Source organism: Mobula birostris, chromosome 32, assembly GCF_030028105.1.
Source record: "Mobula birostris isolate sMobBir1 chromosome 32, sMobBir1.hap1, whole genome shotgun sequence".
Classification (NCBI taxonomy): Eukaryota; Metazoa; Chordata; class Chondrichthyes; order Myliobatiformes; family Myliobatidae; genus Mobula; species Mobula birostris.
Window position 1 is genome coordinate 28,438,099 of NC_092401.1, and position 17,913 is coordinate 28,456,011.

Consider the following 17,913-nt stretch of genomic DNA (forward strand, 5'->3'; position numbering starts at 1 on the left):
CTCCAACTCTCTTCTGTTTTCTCTCTGTCCCTCTCTGTCTCTATTCTTCTCTCTCTCCTTCTCTCTCTATTCTCTCTCTCCCTCTCTCTTTCTCTCCCCCTCTTCCCCTTCTCTCTTTTTCACTCTTTCCTTCTTCCTCGCTTCCTTTTCCTCCTTCTTGCTTTCTCATTACCATCTCTCTCTTCATCCCTTCCCTTTCCCTCTCTCCCCATCTGTTTCTCTCCCCTTCCCTGTCTCTCTGCTCTCTCCCTTCTTCTTTCTCTCTCTCTCCCTTCCCTGAATAGATTGGTTATGAGGAGCAACTCTCCCTCACTTAAATCCAAATCAAGCGCTAGTCTCGACATCATCAAGCCAGCTGGTGGCGCAGTGGCGTCAGCGCCAGGCTCCGGAGCGAAGGTTCCCGAGTTCGAATCCAGTTGGGCCACTCCCGGGCACGCTATCCATCCGTGCCGGGTTGAGTGTCGAGCTAGCAACTCAGACATCCCACCCTGCAAAAACTCATTTCAGGGAGCACCCCCATCCCCCGCAACCCCACATCACCACCCACCCCCCGCTCCCGGTCGACCTCCAAGGGTGTATGTAATACTTTGTTTAGTGATTTTGTCTAATCTGTAAACCAAGTTGGGTATATGCAGAAAATGTGACATTAAAATATGTACTTATATTATATTATCATGTTTATTCTATTACAACTTTTAGCATGTCTAGAGGGAGTTTGACCTCATCACGTAAGACATCAATAGCGTAGCTCCTTAGCAGCTGGCTAGCTCGTTTAAATAACGTTAGCAATGCTAATACACGAATGACACCTGTTAATTTCACCTCAACATGTCTTTTACATTTTAATCCACCATGGGCAATAGAAAAGTCACTGTTGCAAACAGTGCAGCGCGCAACGCTGTCATTATTTTTGAGGTCAACTGTAAAGCCCGCCCACAGAGAAAACTGATAGGTCTACTTAGCACGAAGAGAGACCAATCAGGATGCTCGCTCTCGCTCTCCCTCTCCCTCTCAAAAAAATCGATTTCCGGGACATTAGATATAATTTGCGGGCATCAGCGAGCTGCTATCAATATGCAGGAGAGTCCCGGAACTTCCAGGAGAGGTGGGATATCTGACAACTCGACCTCGTAAAGAGTACTAATGGTGTCGAGGTCTTCATCGATGACGATGGACAAATCTTATAAGGAGCATAGTTTATTGCTCAAGCAAATTACTTCTTTTAAAAAAAAACAAGTTGAGATATGTTTTTGAAGGAAATGCTGATTCTAGCCCCCAAGTTATTCCTTCCCTGTACACAAAGCCAAGGGGACCTTGTCATGGGCTGTCCTGCACAACCCAAGGAGAAATAGGGTTTGGATGGATTACAATAAGCAGCGACATGTCTAAAGGAGCAGAAGGGAGCCATCTGGCCCATTGTCCCTGTGAAATCCCTTTTGAGAGAGGCCTAAGTCCCTCAACAGCCCTGCAAGGCTGTGAGACTGGACAGCATCCCAGGACAGGTACTCAGAGTGTGCACAGCATAACTGGCAAGTATGTTTACGGACATTTTTAATCTCTCTCTCTCCCAGTGTAGAGTGCCCTCCTGCTTCAAAACATCACCATTCATCCTGTACGTAAAAAGACCAAGGTAACATGTCTGAACGACTGGCGTCCTGTCACACTCACCTCAATAACAAGCAAATGCTTTGAGAGACTGGTAAGGACTACATCTGCAGTTTGCTACCACCCACACTGGACCCCTACAATTCGTCTACCGACACAACCGATCAACAGATGATGCAATAGCCACAGCTCTTCACACCATCCTTACAATCCTGGAGAAGGGGGATGCTTATGTGAGAATGCTGTTCTTGGACTACAGTTCAGCATTCAACACCGTAATTCCCTCCAGGCTTGACAAGGAGCTCAGAGACCTCGGCCTTCACCCTGCCTTGTGCAGCTGGATCCTGGACTTCCTGGCAGGTGGTAAGAGTGGGCTCCTTCACTTCTGTCCCTCTGAACTTTAACACAGGTACCCCTCAGGGCTGTGTCCTAAGCCCCCTCCTTTACTCTCTGTATACCCGCGACTGTGTTGTCACCCCCATCTCCAATCTGATAATTAAATTTGCTGACAACACCACACTGAGTGGCCTAATCTCAAATAATAATGAGGCAGCCTACAGAGAAGAATTCATCACCCTGATACGGTGGTGTCAAGAAAATAACATCTCCCTCAATGTCGCAAAAACAAAGGAGCTGGTTGTGGACTACAGGAGGAATGGAGACGGGCTAACCCCTACTGACATAAATGGATCTGGGGTTGAGAGGGTGAACAGCTTTAAATTCCTTGGGATACACATCACCGAGGATCTCACGTGGTCTGTACATACAGGCTGTGTGGTGAAAAAGGCACAACAGCGCCTCTTTCACCTCAGATGGTTGAGGAAGTTTGGTATGGGCCCCCAAATCCTAATAACTTTCTACAGGGGCATGATTGAGAGCATCCTGACTGACTACATCACTGCCTTGTAAGGGAACTGTACTCTGCTCAACTGCAGGGCTCTGCAGAGAGTGGTGCGGACAGCCCAACGCATCTGTAGTTCAGGACATTTACAAGGACGGGTGTGTAAAAAGCGTAGGATCATTGAGGAACCGAGTCACCCCAACCACAAACTGTTCTAGCTGCTACCATCCAGGAAACGGTACCACAGCATAAAAGCCAGGACCAGCAGGCTCTGGGACAGCTTCTCCCACCAGGCCATCAGACTAATTAATTCAAGCTGATACAACTGTATTTCTATGTTATATTGACTGTCCTGTTGTACATGTTATTTATTACAAATTACCATAAAATGCACATTGCACATTTAGATGGAGACGTAACGTAAAGATTTTTACTCCTCATGTATGTGAAGGATGTAAGAAATAAATTCAATTCATTCAATTCAAATATCCAGTTCTCTCCTGAAGGTTGCTCTTAAACCCCATTCCACTGCCACTCTTGGGTCACACAAGCATCACTCATCATCTGAGAGGATGTACACCTTGTTAAGTTAGTGTTATTATGTTGCTTTAACAATCTTTAAACACTCTTTCCATAACTGTAGCAATATTAAAACACGAAGGTATATGACTTATAATCAAGCTGATGTATTTAAAACACTGCAGTTCATCTCCTAAACCTGGAGATCTGCCCAGAATTTCTGATTATTTGTGGAAGTTGCCCAGTCTCAGACCAAATGCTGAGGCACTCTAAATCCCTTATTCACTCTTCCTTCAGTTAGTCCTGACGAAGGGTCTCGGCCTGGAATGTCGACTGCACCTCTTCCTAGAGATGCTGCCTGGCCTGCTGCGTTCACCAGCAACTTTGATGTGTGTTGCTTGAATTTCCAGCATCTGCAGAATTCCTGTTGTTTGCGCTCTGAAATAGTCTGATTGGGATTCTGTTGTGTGGCCACGGGACGTTGTGGGAACTGTGGCTCTTTCCCGGTACTGCTGGAGCCTGGACTGTTAGTAGAATGTGTCCGGAGACGTCAACCATTGATACCAACTCCTCCCCACTTTTGCCCCCACCCCCTTCCAGAACCAGAAGGTGGCCAGGCCATGGCGCATGCATTCACCAGAACTGCCAAGTCTCGGCAATGGCTAAACATAAAGGATCCCGGCCACTGACCTGGCCAAGAAATAAAATAGTCTGAGCTGTACTCACATCTATCTCCATTTCTAGAGTTATGAAAACAGGCCCTTCAGACTAAATGGGCCATGCTGACCAAATTTCCCATCTAAACTAGTCCCATTTGCCTGTTTTGGGCCCATAGCCCTCTAAACCTTTCCTAGTCATGTACCTGTCTGTCTTTTAAAGGTTATTGCTGTACTGGCCTCTGGCAGCTTTTTCTATATACAGACCACCTTCGGGAGGGCACCTCCCCACCCTCCTGAAATCCCTGCTAAATCTTTCCTGTGATATAATCCCCATAATGGTCATCAACTGTGATTTTTCAGGAACGCCAATCCATAACTAATCCACTCTGAGAATGATCAGGAATGTAAGAGATCCTTAGATAAGCACATGGATGATAGAAACATGGAAAGCTATGTGGGAGGGAAGGGATAGATTGATCTTGAAGTATGAGAAAGGTACAACATTGTGGTCTGAAGGGCCTGTACTGTGCAGGATGTTTTATGTTCTAAAAACCACAGACTGAAAAGTGGGAACTGGAAAAGCCACATGTCAGTCCTTCATGCAATGCAATGTGCTGAATGGCCCACTTCCATCCCGTAAGCTCCCCTCTGTTTTCTGTCATTCTTTGAGAGCTGTCACTGAGCGAGACATTTCGAAGCCAGTTTTGGAAGATGGTTGTTGTCAAGCAGAAGCCCAAGCTCTGGCAGCTAGTTTTAAAAAGTGAGCGGGGCCTGTTGGGACTTGTTTGCAGAGCAGGAGATTACTTGAGCTAATAGTAGCTAGTGTTCATTTAGCAAGGGCCAAAAAAAATAAACAGGGTTTGAATGAAGCAGATTTTGTATGAGTGGACAGTGTTAGAGTGGTCAGGCTTTGGCTCAAAAGATTGGGGCAAGAATAGATGCAGGATACAAATTAAGTTTGAGAAGTTAGAGTCATAACAAGAGAAAACAGTTTTGTAGTTCAGTTAGTGAAATGTTCCTCCTGTGAGATATGGGATTTTGCAGTGCCTAATGGTCTCTCTGACGACAACCTCTGCAGGAAGTGCATTCAACTTTAGCTCCTGACTGACAAGGTCAAGGAAATGGAGCTGGAGCTGGATGCACATGGGACCAATGGTGGGGTTGAAAATTTCATAGATGAGACTTTAACTGAAGTGGGATGAGTGCAGGCTTCAGATTGTAGACGGGTGACTATCAGCAGAAACAGTTATTCCACTCAGCAACGACGCTGGCTCCGAGGCTTAGTAGGGAAATGTGAGATCAGGTAGAATGATGGTGATAGGAGACTCCATAGTTAGGGGGACGGACAGGAGATTATGTAGCCACGAAAGAGAAACCAGGATGGTGTGCTGCCTCCCAGATGCTAAGGTAAAGGATGTCTCAGAGTGGCCGCAGAAGATTCTTAAGGGGCAGGGTGAGCAACCAAAGGTTGTGGTGCACATTGGCACCTATAATGTAGGTAGAAAGGTCCTGCACAGTGAGGATAGGGAGTTAGGGAGAGGGCTGAAGAACAGGACCTCCAAAGTAGTAATCTCTGGATTATTCCCAGTCCGATGTGCCAGTCAGGGTAGGAATAGGATAATAGATGAGTGGCTGAGGAAATGGTACAGGGGCAGGTTTCCAATTTCTGGATTAATGGGATCTATTCTATAGAATGTATATCGTCTACAAAAAGGATGGGTTTCACCTGAACCCAAAAGGGACTAATGTCCTTGTGGGCGGGTTTGTTATAGCTATTGGGAAGAGTTTAAACTAAGTTGGCAGGGGGGTGGGAACTAGGATGATAGGGCTGAGGCTGGGGCAGTTGGTATACAAGTAGATGCAGTGTGCAGTGAGACTGTAAGGAAGGACAGGCAGATGATAGGGCAAAATTGTCAGTGAGATGAGGTGAAATGTAACATGAGGATAAATTTGAAAAGAGTGATGAATGCAAGATTGAAGGTGTTATATTTGAATGCAGGCAGTATACAGAATAAGGCAGATGATCTTGTAGTGCAGTTAGAGATCGGCAGATATGATGTTATGGGCATCTCTGAGTCGTGGCTGAAAAAAGATCTTAGTTGGGAAACTAACATCCAAGGATACACATTGTATCCAAAGGACAGGCATCTAGTCAGAGGGGGTGTGAAGGCTCTGTTGGTAAAGAATGAAATTGAATCCTTAGAAAGAAGTGGCTTAGGACCAGAAGGTGTAAGATCTTTGTGCATAGACTTAAGAAACTGCAAGGGTAAAGAGACCCTGATGGGAGTTATACATCGGCCCCTAACAGTAGCCAGGAATTGGAATATAAATTTCAACAGGGAATGAAAAAGGCACATAGTAAGGGCAATGTAACAATAGTCCAGAGGGTTTTCAATATGGAGGTAGATTGGGAAAGTCAGGTTGGTGGTGCACCACAAGAGAGGGAATTTCTAGAATGTCTACAAGCTGGCTTTTTTGAGGAGCTTGTGGTTGTGCCCGCTATGGGAATGGCAATATTGGATTGGGTGTTGTGTAATGAACCAGATTTGATGAGGGAGGTAAAATAACCCTCAGGAGGCAGTGATCTTTAAATGATATAATTTACCCTGCAACTTGAGAGGAAGCATATGAAGTTAGATCCATCAGTATTACAGTGGAGTAAAGGGAATTACAGAGGAATGAGGGAAGAGCTGGCCAAAGTTAATTGGAAGGGGACACGAGCAGAACAGTAATAGCTGGAGTCACCAGGGGCAACTTGCATGGCGCAGGATAAATACATCCCAGAAATGAAGAGCTATTCTAAAGGGAGGATGAGGCAACAGTTAGTGACAAGGGCAGTGAAAGCAGCATAAAAGCAAAAGAGAGGGCATATAATAGAGCAAAAAATAATGGGAAGTAAGAAAATTGGGAAGGGTTTAAAAACCAACAGAAGGAAACTAAAAAAGCCATAAGAAGAGAAAAGATGAAATATGAAGAAAGCTAGCCAAAAATATCAAAGATGATATCAAAAGCTTTTTCAGATATATAAAGAGAGGCAAGAGTGGAAATTGGGTTGATGGAAAATGACACCAAAGACATAGTAATGGGGGACAAATAAATGCTGTTTGAACTTAATACTGTGAGTATTTTGTGTCAGTCTTCATTGTGGAAGGCACAAACAGGATGCCAGAAATTCGAGAGTGTCAGGGTGCAGAAATGAGTGTTCTTGCTATTACTAAGGAGAAGATACTTGAGAAGCTGAAAGGTCTGAAGGTAGATAAATCACCTGGACCAGATGGACTACACCCCAGGGCTCTGAAAGAGGTAGCTAAAGAGATTGTTGGGGCAATAGTAATAATCTTTAAAGAATTACTGGATTCTGGCATGGCTCCGGAGGACTAAATATTGCAAATGTCACTCCACTCTTTAAGAAGGTAGCGAAGCAGAAGAAAGGAAATTTTAGACCAGTTATCCATAATTATCTAGTTGAGAAGTATTGGACTCCAATAAGGATGAGGTGTCAGGGTACGTGGAGGCTCATGATAAAATAGGCCAAGGTCAGCATCGTTTCCTTAAGAGGAAATCTTGCTTGACAAATCTTGGAATTCTTTGAGTGGTGCAGGGAAATGGGAAGCAGAACAGATAATGGAGTGCTTATGGAGACATGTTGTTAAGTCGGGAATCGAAAGGTTGAGCATGTTGGGACCAATATTCTGAGTTGAGTATATTTCAATTCAAGAAGTATTGTAGGAAAGCAGATAAGCTCAGGACATGGATTAACACATGTAATTATGATCCTGTAGCCACTCGTGAGACTTGTTTGCAAGAGGGGCTGGATGGCAGCTCAATATTCCAGGGTTCTGTTGTTTTAGATGTGATAGAGTGGGAGGGATTAAAGGGAAAGAGATAGTGTACCAGGTAAGGAAAATGTCACGGCAGTAGTCAGTCAGGACAGATTGGAGAACTTGTTTTGTGAGACGTTATGAGTGGAACTGAGGAATAAGAATGGTATGACCATGATAATGGGGCTATATTACAGACCATGCTGTGTACATACATCTACTGATGCCTCTGGACACATCTTCAGTGATATTCCTGGAATCATCAGGTGTTTCAGGTCTTTCAACATCATACACCCTCCTCCAGGTGACCCAGCCAGGGCTGATCAGACCCCAGCTTGTGTCCAGATGGCTAATTACTTATGACTCCATGGCTCCCCTCTTTTGAGCCACAGCCATCTTGAGGCCCTCTCTGCCACATCGGTGGTACTGCGGATGGCTCTCCTCTTCCTCTCTCCCTCGAGGCCCAAATTGCTGAAGGCTCTAGCTAAGGAATGGGCTGCGAATCCCCTACAACCAACCTCCACTGGGATGCTGACAATGATTGTTGTCATGGCTTGTAGCTTCCTATCGACCCCTCCCTTCGATGTTGCCTCCAGAATTTGGTTGACATCTTCGTCGATCTGCTTCCACAGTGAAGTCATGTTAGCTGCAAGCCATTTGATCCGCCTCCTGTTAGACTTGATGTTAGAGGGATTAGTTTGCACACCTGGAGGTTCCGGGCACTATGGGGTGACTCCAGGCCTGGCCCATCCTTCGTCTCACCAGGTTGGACACCTGCACGTTGTGCTGCTCCTGCTCCCACCAGACACTTCATCCTCTTGGTGGATCTTCAAGCCGCGACGGTTCTTGCAGATCTTGCCCACATGCACACTACTTCCTCATAATCGCTTGTTCATTGCCTGGGTCTGATGCCGTTGTGTCCGTCCAACTAGAGTGCTCATCCTCCCCTCTCCCCACCCCTCGGGCACCCCGGGGGTACCTTTCTCTTAGATTCATCGTAGCTTTTGTGGGCGTCCTCCTCTCAGAGGACACAGTTTGGGTTGCCAGCCCGTTCTGTCCCGGTTGCCGTCTCTCCGGGCTGTCGCTCACTCTCCAGTCGTCACCACTCTTTTCGCGGTTGTCACCCAGTCTTTCTTGGCTGTCACTGATGAACTCAGGGTGTAAGCTGTCGGTCCATGGGAATTAGAGGAATAAATTTGTATAGAGACCACAGACTTTTGCAAGAATCGTAAGTTTTTGATAATAGGTGATTTTAACTTTCCACATATTGACTGGGACTCCCATTCGGTAAAAGGACTAGAGGGGATAGAGTTTGTAGATATGTTCAGAAAGGTTTTCCTTAATCAGTACATAGAAGTTCCAACAAGAGAGTGTGCAATATTTAATCTCCTTTTAGGGACTGAGACAGGGCAGGTGACAGAACTTCTGTGTAGGGAAACACTTCGCATCTAGTAATTATAATCACATTAGTTTCAAAGTAAATGTGGAAAAGATAGGTCTGGTCCTCAGGATGAGATTCTAAATTGGAGAAAGGTGAATTTCGATGTTACCTGAAAGGACCTGGCAAGTATGGACTGGGACACCAAATAGGTCCTCTAGAAGATCAGAATGGGAGTCTACACGTGGAGCCAAAAGAGAAGGTGGGGGGCGGGGGGAGACCTTAAGTTGATTTTTTGCATCTGTATTTACTTGGGAGATGGACACAGAGTCTATTGAAGTGAGGCAAAGTAGCAGTAAGGCCATGGACCTTGTACGGATTACAGAGAAGGTGGTGTTTATTGTCTTGTGGCAAATTAAGGTGGATAAAACTCCAGGGGCCTTGGAACTTGTGGGAGGCGAGTGCAGAAGATACAGGGGCACTAGCAGAGATATTTAAATCATCCTTAGCAACAGATGAGGTGCTGGAGGATTGGAGGATAGATAATTTTTAGTAGAATAAACCAGGAAATTATGGGCTGGTGAGCGTGATGTCAGTAGTGGGAAAGTTATTGGAAGGTATTCTAAGGGATCAGATATATGAGATGGGGACTGATTTGAGGTAGTCAGCATGGCTTTGTGCATGGTAATTCATGTCTAACCAATCTTATAGAGTTTTTTGAGGAAGTTACCAGCAAAGCTGATGAAGGCAAGCAGTGAATATTTTCTACTTGGACTTCACCAAAGCATTTGACAAGGTCCTGCATGGGAGATGGCTTGGCATTCAAGATGAGGTAGTAAATTGGCTTAGACATTAGCTTTGTGGCAGAAGTCACAGCGTGGTAATAAATGGTTGTCCCTCTGACTGAGGGCCCGTGACTAGTGGGGTGCTGCAGGAATCTGTTCCAGGTCGATCGTTGTTTGTCATCTATATCAATGATCTAGATGATAATGCAATTAAATGGATCCGCAAATTTGCAAAGGACCCTAAGATTGGGGATGTAGTGGACAGTGAGGAAGCTTGCAGCCGCATCTGAACCAGATGGAAAAATGGACTGAAAACTGACAGATGGAATTTAATGCAGACAAGTGTGAGGTGTTGCACTTTGGGAGGACTAACCAGGGTAGATCTTACAGAGTGAGTGGTAGAGCAAAGAGAAGTGTGATATAACAAAGGAATCTGGGAATAAAGTTCACTGAAAGTGGTGTCACAGGTAATAGGGTTGTAAAGAAAGCTTTTGGCACATTGGCCATCATAAGTCAAAATACTGAGTACAGGGGTTAAGAGGTTATGCTGAAGTTGTATAAGATGTTGGTGAGGCCTAATTTGGAGTGTTGTGTGCAGCTTTGTGCTCCTACATACAGGAAAGATGTAAATAATATTGAAAGAGTACAAAGCAAATTTACAAAGATGCTGCTGGGTCCAGAGGACTTGAGTTATAAAGAAGGATTGAATAGGTTAGAAGTTTATTCCCTAAAAGGTAAAAGATTGAGAGGAAGTTTGATAGAGGTATATAAAATTAGGAGGGGTATCCAGAGGGTAAATGTAAGCAAGCTTTTTCCACTGAGGCTGAGTGAGACAACAGCTAGAGGTCATGGGTTAAGGGTGGAAGGTGAAATGTTTAAGGCGAACACGAAGGGAAACTTCTTTGTTAGGATGCTGAGAGTGTGGAACAAGCCACCAGTGCAAGTGGCAGATGCAATTTTGATTTCAGCATTTAAAGGAAGTTTGGGTAAGTACATGGATAGGAGGGGTATGGAAGGCTATGGTCCAGGTGCAGGTTGATGGTTTTAGGCAGTTAAATGGTTCAGCACAGACCAGATGGGCCAAAGGACCTGTTTCTGTGCTGTAGTTTTCTAAGACTCAATGTCTCTATGACTTTAAATAACAGGAAGGATAGACAAAGGAGGGTCAGTGGATATCGTTTACTTGGATTTTCAGAAGGCCTTTGACAAGATGCCGCACATGTGGCTGCTTGACAAAATAAGAGCCCACGGTATTACAGGAAAGATACTAGCATGGATAGAAGATTGGCAGATTGGGAGGAGGAAAAGAGTCAGAATAAAGCGGAGTATATTGTGGTTGGCTGTTAGTGCAACTGGTGTTTTGCAGGGATCAGTGTTGGGACCGTTTCTTTTCGCGCTATCTGTCGATGATTTGGATGATGAAATTGATGGCTTTGTTGCCAAGCTTGTGGACAATACGAAGATGGATAGAGGGGCAGGTAGTGTTGAAGAAGCAGGGGGAATGGACCAAAAAGTGGCAGATGGAATATAGCGTAGGGAAGTGTATGGTCATGCACTTTGGTAGAAGGAATAAAGTCATGGATTATTTTATAAACAGGGAGAAATTTCAAAAATCAGGGGTGTAAAGGGAATTGGGATTCCTTGTACAGGATTTTCTAAAGGTTAACATGTAGGTTGAATCAGTGATAAGGAAGGCAACTGCAATGTGTGCATTTATTTCGAGAGGACTAGAGTATAAGAGCAAAGATTTGATGCAGAGGCTTTAAAAAACATTGGTCAGTCTGCATTTGATCAATTGAGAACAGTTTTGGTCCCCTTATCTAAGAAAAGATGTGATGACATTGGAGAGGGCCCAGAGAAGATTCACGAGAATGATTCCAGGAATGAAAGGGTTAACATACAGTATGAGGAGCGTTTGATAGCTCTGGGCTTGTATTCACTGGAGCTTTGAAGAATGAGAGGAGATTTCATTGAAACCTATGGAATATTGAAAGGCCTTGATAGAGTGGATGTGGAGAGGATGTTTCCTATAGTCGGTGTGTCTAAGACCAGAGGGCACAACCTCAGAATATAGGGACGTCCATTTAGAATAGAGATGAGAAGGTATTTCTTCAGACATAGGGTGGTGAATCTGTGGAATTCAATACCACAGACAGCTGTAGAAGTCAAGTCATTGACTATATTTAAAACAGAGTTTGAAAAGTTCTTGGTCAGTAGAAGGATCAAAGGTCATGGGAGAAGGCACAAGAGTGGAATTGAGAGGGATAATAAATCAGCCAAGATGGAATGGCAGAGCAGACGTGATGGGCCAAATGGCATAATTCTGCTCCGATATCTTATGGTCATATGGCAGGGGGCTGACACCATCACTTCCTCAATCTGGGTACAGCGCTGGCTGAGGAGAAGGGAGGTGAGAGAGCTTTAAAAGCAAGGAGAGGAATACGGAGAGAGGGTTTTGTTACTGACTGCCTGCCAAGCAGACTGCTTCCTCGTTAGAAACACAAAATGATCTTTTGCTAAGGTGGTGCATTTGGGGTGGAAAGGTGGAGGGTTGTGGTGGTGAGGAACAAGCTTGAGAAAGAGTTAAAAACTCAATGGCTCACAAACGTTGTCGGGCACCATTCAGTGCCAAGTTGAGCCGGGTCCTGTGCCAAGACTCAGGCAATGGGGTTCGAGGCTGTTAGTGGATCCCATGCAGAAAAAAATTAAACCCTGCTCTGTGCTTTCCCAAGTGGAAAAGGGAGAGAAATCCCAAATTGACCCCTTTAGCAACTTGTGAATTAAAGAGTGGGGGTGCCCGTGCCAAAGTGTGTGCACAGTCCGTTAACAATGGAAGCGTTTTAAACAAAGCTAAGTAGCGCTTCCTTTTGCCAAGAATGCCACAGCGACTCCATTAACCCGTTGCATGGCAGCAGAGAAGGGCGCTTGTAAGTAAACAAGCTGCATTAAATATTTATCATGCCAGCCTTGTCTGTGCCGCAATGCAGTGCCACCGAGCAAATCGGCGGCAAGCACTCGCTTCTCCCCACCCACCTCCCGCGGCCCCCCCACACCCAACCTGATTCGCTTTCCTTTCTTTCTCCTCTTGCTCGGCTGCTGTCTCGGGCAGAGTCCGCAGCCACAGAGTGCCTCAGCAGTACAGCGAGGCTCGGTGGGAACTGGCGACGTGGGTACAGGCTGACTCTGAGTATCATGGGCTTCACTAGCCATGGGAAGCCCCAGGTCCAGACACTGGCGCCGTGGAAAATGGGGAAGAGTGTTACACACGCACATGTGTACATACACACTTCCACATGTCCATACACGTGTTCACGCATACACACGATTGTGTGTGCACATACAACACAAACATACTGTATATGTATGCATGCACATTTGCCAACATACATTTCATGTGGTGCACACACCTGGAAGCACATGAACTCATGCTAGACAGACACACACACACGCGCTCACACACACACACTCACACACACACACACACTCACACTCACACTCAGAATCAGGGTTAATATCACTGGTATATGTCATGAAATTTATTGTTTTGCAGCAGCTGTACAGTACACTGTAATTCATAACAAAAACAATAAATTACAATAAGAAGTATGTACAGTATGCAGTATATATCACAATTAGATCAAAATAAGTCATGCAAAATAAAAGATACTGAAGTAGTATAGATGGGTTCATTGGCCATTCAGAAATCTGATGGCAGTGGGGAAGAAGTTATCCTAATACACTGAGTGTGTGTCTTTCGGCTCCTGTACCTCCTCCTTGATGATAGCAATGAGAAGAGGGCATACACACACACACACACACACACACACACACACACTCACTCAATCAAATGCGTGCATGCACCAGTTCAAACACACTGACACACAGGAGTGAGCCATTGATCAGATGCGAGTTTGCAGGCATCACACACAGGTATCAATGGGTCATCTCACCTACTGCTGGCTTCATTTCAGAATCACACTCAGAGTCAGGTTTTTATAACCATTTTATATGGCCTGAAATTTGCTGTTTTGCAGAAACACATAAAATTACAATAAATACAAAATAAATAAATTGTGCAAAATAAGTGACCTTTCAGAAATCTGACAGCAGATGAGTAGAAGCTGCTCTTTCTGATTTTTTGCATCCTCAACAAAAATATTTCCACAGGCAGGAGATTCAGTACCAACCATCAGGCTCCTGAACCAGCGTGGATCACTTCACTCACCTCAGTTCTGAACTGACTCCATGACCTACACACTCACTTTCAAGGTCTCCACAACTGATGTGCTCAGTATAATTCTGTACATTATACACTGTATATAAGGATCAACATTATTCACCATATACATTTAGATGTACTCAGAATTTGCTGTGATCTGTTGGTCAGGGCATGACATTCAACAAAAAGCAATATACAACAATTAGAAAGAATAAAGAATTATATAAAACATAAAGTGAGAGTTTAATGTATGGATTTGGAATAAAATGTGCATAAATAAATATCAGCATGATTTCTGCATGTATAGTCACATACCTATGGATACATTTGTTATATGTATAATTGTATAGTCAATGTTTTGCATAAATTGTACTGTATTTCTTTATTTTCCTGTAAGAAAATGAATCTCCGGGTACTATATGGTGACATACTCTATATGTATTTTGATAATAAATGTACTTTGGCTTGAGACATTAACTGTATTTCTCTTTCCAGCACTGTTCCCCGCCCTGCTAAGGACTCCCAGCATTTTTAGTATTTATCTCCACCACTGGGTGAGATTCGCCTCCACAATGAACTCCCAGATATTTGTCATATTTTGCATCAACCAATGAGATCTGAGCCGTTGTTCACAGCACACTTCCAAATACCCACTATAGTCAACTTCAGTGAGCCAGCTGAACCACTTGGTTCAGTTCCAGCTTTGTTAATCATGGCAGCTCAATTATTAGCTCCTTCAGTGTTGATTCAGAAAGTTGTGGGCTCACATCCCTTTCCAGAGGATTGACCACAGAAAGCTCAGCTGAGGCTCCAATGCGGTGTGCACAGGGAGTGATAAATTTTCCAAATTACACTGTGATGGATGAGAAATTAAAGTGAAACCCATTCTGCCTGAATGGGTGTACAGTACAGTATGTTAAACAAAAATCCTATGGCTTTCCTTCACATTCTGTCAAACTCAGATTGAGATTTGTACTGACATTCAGACTCAGACACACAGACTGAGATACAGATTCAAACTCAGACTCAGACACAGACTGAGATACAGATTCAGACTCAGACTCAGACACAGACTGAGATGCAGATTCAGACTCAGACTCAGACCAGACACAGACTCAGACACAGACTGAGATGCAGATTCAGACTCAGACTCAGACCAGACACAGACTCAGACATAGACTGAGATACAGACTCAGACACACAGACTGAGATACAGATTCAGACTCAGGCTCAGACCAGACTCAGACTCAGACACAGACTGAGATACAGATTCAGACTCAGACTCAGACACAGACTGAGATGCAGATTCAGACTCAGACTCAGACCAGACACAGACTCAGACACAGACTGAGATGCAGATTCAGACTCAGACTCAGACCAGACACAGACTCAGACATAGACTGAGATACAGACTCAGACACACAGACTGAGATACAGATTCAGACTCAGGCTCAGACCAGACTCAGACTCAGACACAGACTGAGATGCAGATTCAGACTCAGACACAGACTGAGATGCAGATTCAGACACAGACTCAGACCAGACTCAGACTCAGACACAGACTGAGATACAGATTCAGACTCAGACTCAGACTCAGACCAGACTCAGACTCAGACACACAGACTGAGATGCAGATTCAGACTTAGACTCAGACCAGACTCAGACTCAGACACAGACTGAGATACAGACTCAGACACACAGACAAAAATACAGATTCAGACTCAGACTCAGACCAGACTCAGACTCAAACACAGACTGAGATACAGACACAGACTAAAATACAGACTCAGACTCAGACACAAACCAGACTCAGGCTCAGACTCAAATTTACTTATCATATGTACATTGAAACATAAAGTGAAATGCGTTGTTTGCATTAACAACCAACACAACCTAAGCATGCATGCTGGGAGCAGCCCACAAGCAACGCCACAATTCCAGTGCCAACACAGTATGCCCACCATGTTCAGCAGAAGAGTACCAACAACATTCGGGCCTCAACTTCTGATGCTTATTTGCATTTCTGCAGTTAATCTTCCTGCAACTGATTCCCACTCACCCACCACCCTGAGTCTTTCTCTGTTTCGAAGCTAATTGGATTCTGAGGTAGTGTGAGAGGAGAAGGTGCTGAGACACAGTGATATGGCTGAAATGATACAATGCAGGGGCAGCGATGGTTGAAGATAAGGGTGGGTGAGACTTGCAGACCTCCTCCAATGCATACACTTGATCTGAGTGGTGATGGGGTTCCTGGATGGTCAGCGGTAATCAGAAGCCTTGTTAACATATTCCACTAATACTCCAGATTGACAGAGTCCAGGGAAATAAACTGACACCTCAGAGACCAGTGACTAAATGTGAGAGGTCCAGATTGAGCAAACCTGAAACAGAGCATGCAAAAAATCCCTTTTGTCTCTTGTCTCTGTCACACTCTGGATCTCTGCCTAGTTTTTAAGAGGGTGAAACAGTCAGATAGGTTCCCATCTGTAACTTACTCCTAGCCATCCCCCACACAAATTTCTCTTGTAAAACCCAGCCTGTTACATAGAACAGAAGATAGATAGATAGATATAGCTTATTGATCCTGAGGGAAATTTGGTTTCGTTACAGCCGCACCAACCAAGAATAGAGCGTAAATATAGCAATACAAAAACAACAATCAAACAACAAAATGCAAACTATGCCAGATGGAAAATAAGTCCAGGGCCAGTCTATTGGCTCAGGGTGTCTGACCCTCCACGGGAGGAGCTGCACGTTCGATGGCCACAGTGCAGAACATTGCAGGACAGTATGTCCTGCCGACCCTTAAATCTACCCCAAGATCAATCTAACCCTTACCTCCAACATAGTCCTCCATTCTTCTTCTATCCATGTAACTGTCTAATAGCCTCTTAAATGTCTCTGCCACTACCACAACCCCTGGCAGTGGATTACAAGCACCCACCACTGGCTGTGTAAAAAATCTACCTTTCACTTTCCACCAAACACCTTAAAATTATGCCTCCACATAATATCTCTGTCCACACTAGGAGAGAAAGTCTCTGGCTGTCCATTCTATCCATACCTCTTATCACCTTGTACACCTCCAACAAGCCGATTCTCATCCTCCTTCACTCCAAAGTGAAAAGCTGTAGCTCGCTCAGTCTTTCCTCATAAGACGTGCTCATTGACATCATAGGTCACCTGTGCTCCCAAATGCAATCCTGGGCTCAATGCCAGGACTTTTGCCCCTCCGCAGATGCTGCCTGACTCGCTGAGTTCCTCCAGCACTTTGTGTGTGTTGCTTAAGGTTTCCAGCATCCGCATAATCTCTTGTGTTTGTGCTCAGGCAGCTCTGTATAACCTGGTTAGCTGGAGCAGGTGCTTGCCGTGACGATAGCTGTCAGACAGTTGGGGGTTGATTGGCTTGTGTCCTCTCCACTGGGAAGATGCCAGAGGTAATGGAACATCCAGCAGCACCTCATCGATCGTATTTGTCACTGGTGAGGTGAGGGGAGGAGGAGGTAACTTTGGGCACTGAGATCTGTGACAACTGATGGGATGTGTCTAAGTTTGATGATGTTTGACAGCTAGCTGGGAATATTGGCATTGAAGGAGATGCAAAGAGAGCCTCCAGGTGGCTGAAGATTGTGTGGTTAAGGAGAAGTTGGTGGATAAATTATGGTATGAGAATATGTGCCTTACTTGAAAGTAAAGAAAGATATTAAACAATCCAGCAACACATAAAATGTTGGAAAAATTCAGCAGGTTAAGCACCATCTGTGGAGGGGAATGAACAATCAACGTTCTGGGCTGAGGCCCACAATCGCTGCCTGACCTGCTGAGTTCCTCTAGCATCTTTGTACGTTGTTCCAAATTAGCAGCATCTGCAGTCTTTCGTGTCTCTGTTGAACACTGGTGCCTGGGTGAGTCAGTTGCCCTTAAAAGCCAGCTACGGAAGGCTACATGAAGTAATTGGAATAGAAGATTTCATTGTCCAAAAATATTAAATGCAGGAGTCAGGACGTCTTGGTACATTGTGGTAGACAAGAGAAGTCATAGACAACGTTAAAGGAAAAGAGAGGGCATACAATGTAGCAAACATTA

The 17,913-nt window shown here is 44.6% G+C and overlaps 1 protein-coding gene across 11 annotated transcripts in view; it reads right to left on the bottom strand.

Annotated features, from left to right (window-relative positions):
• The window catches only part of LOC140191133 (nuclear factor 1 X-type-like), a 425,546-nt gene that overhangs the window by 135,221 nt on the left and 272,412 nt on the right, over positions 1 to 17,913 (bottom strand). The window lies entirely within an intron of this gene.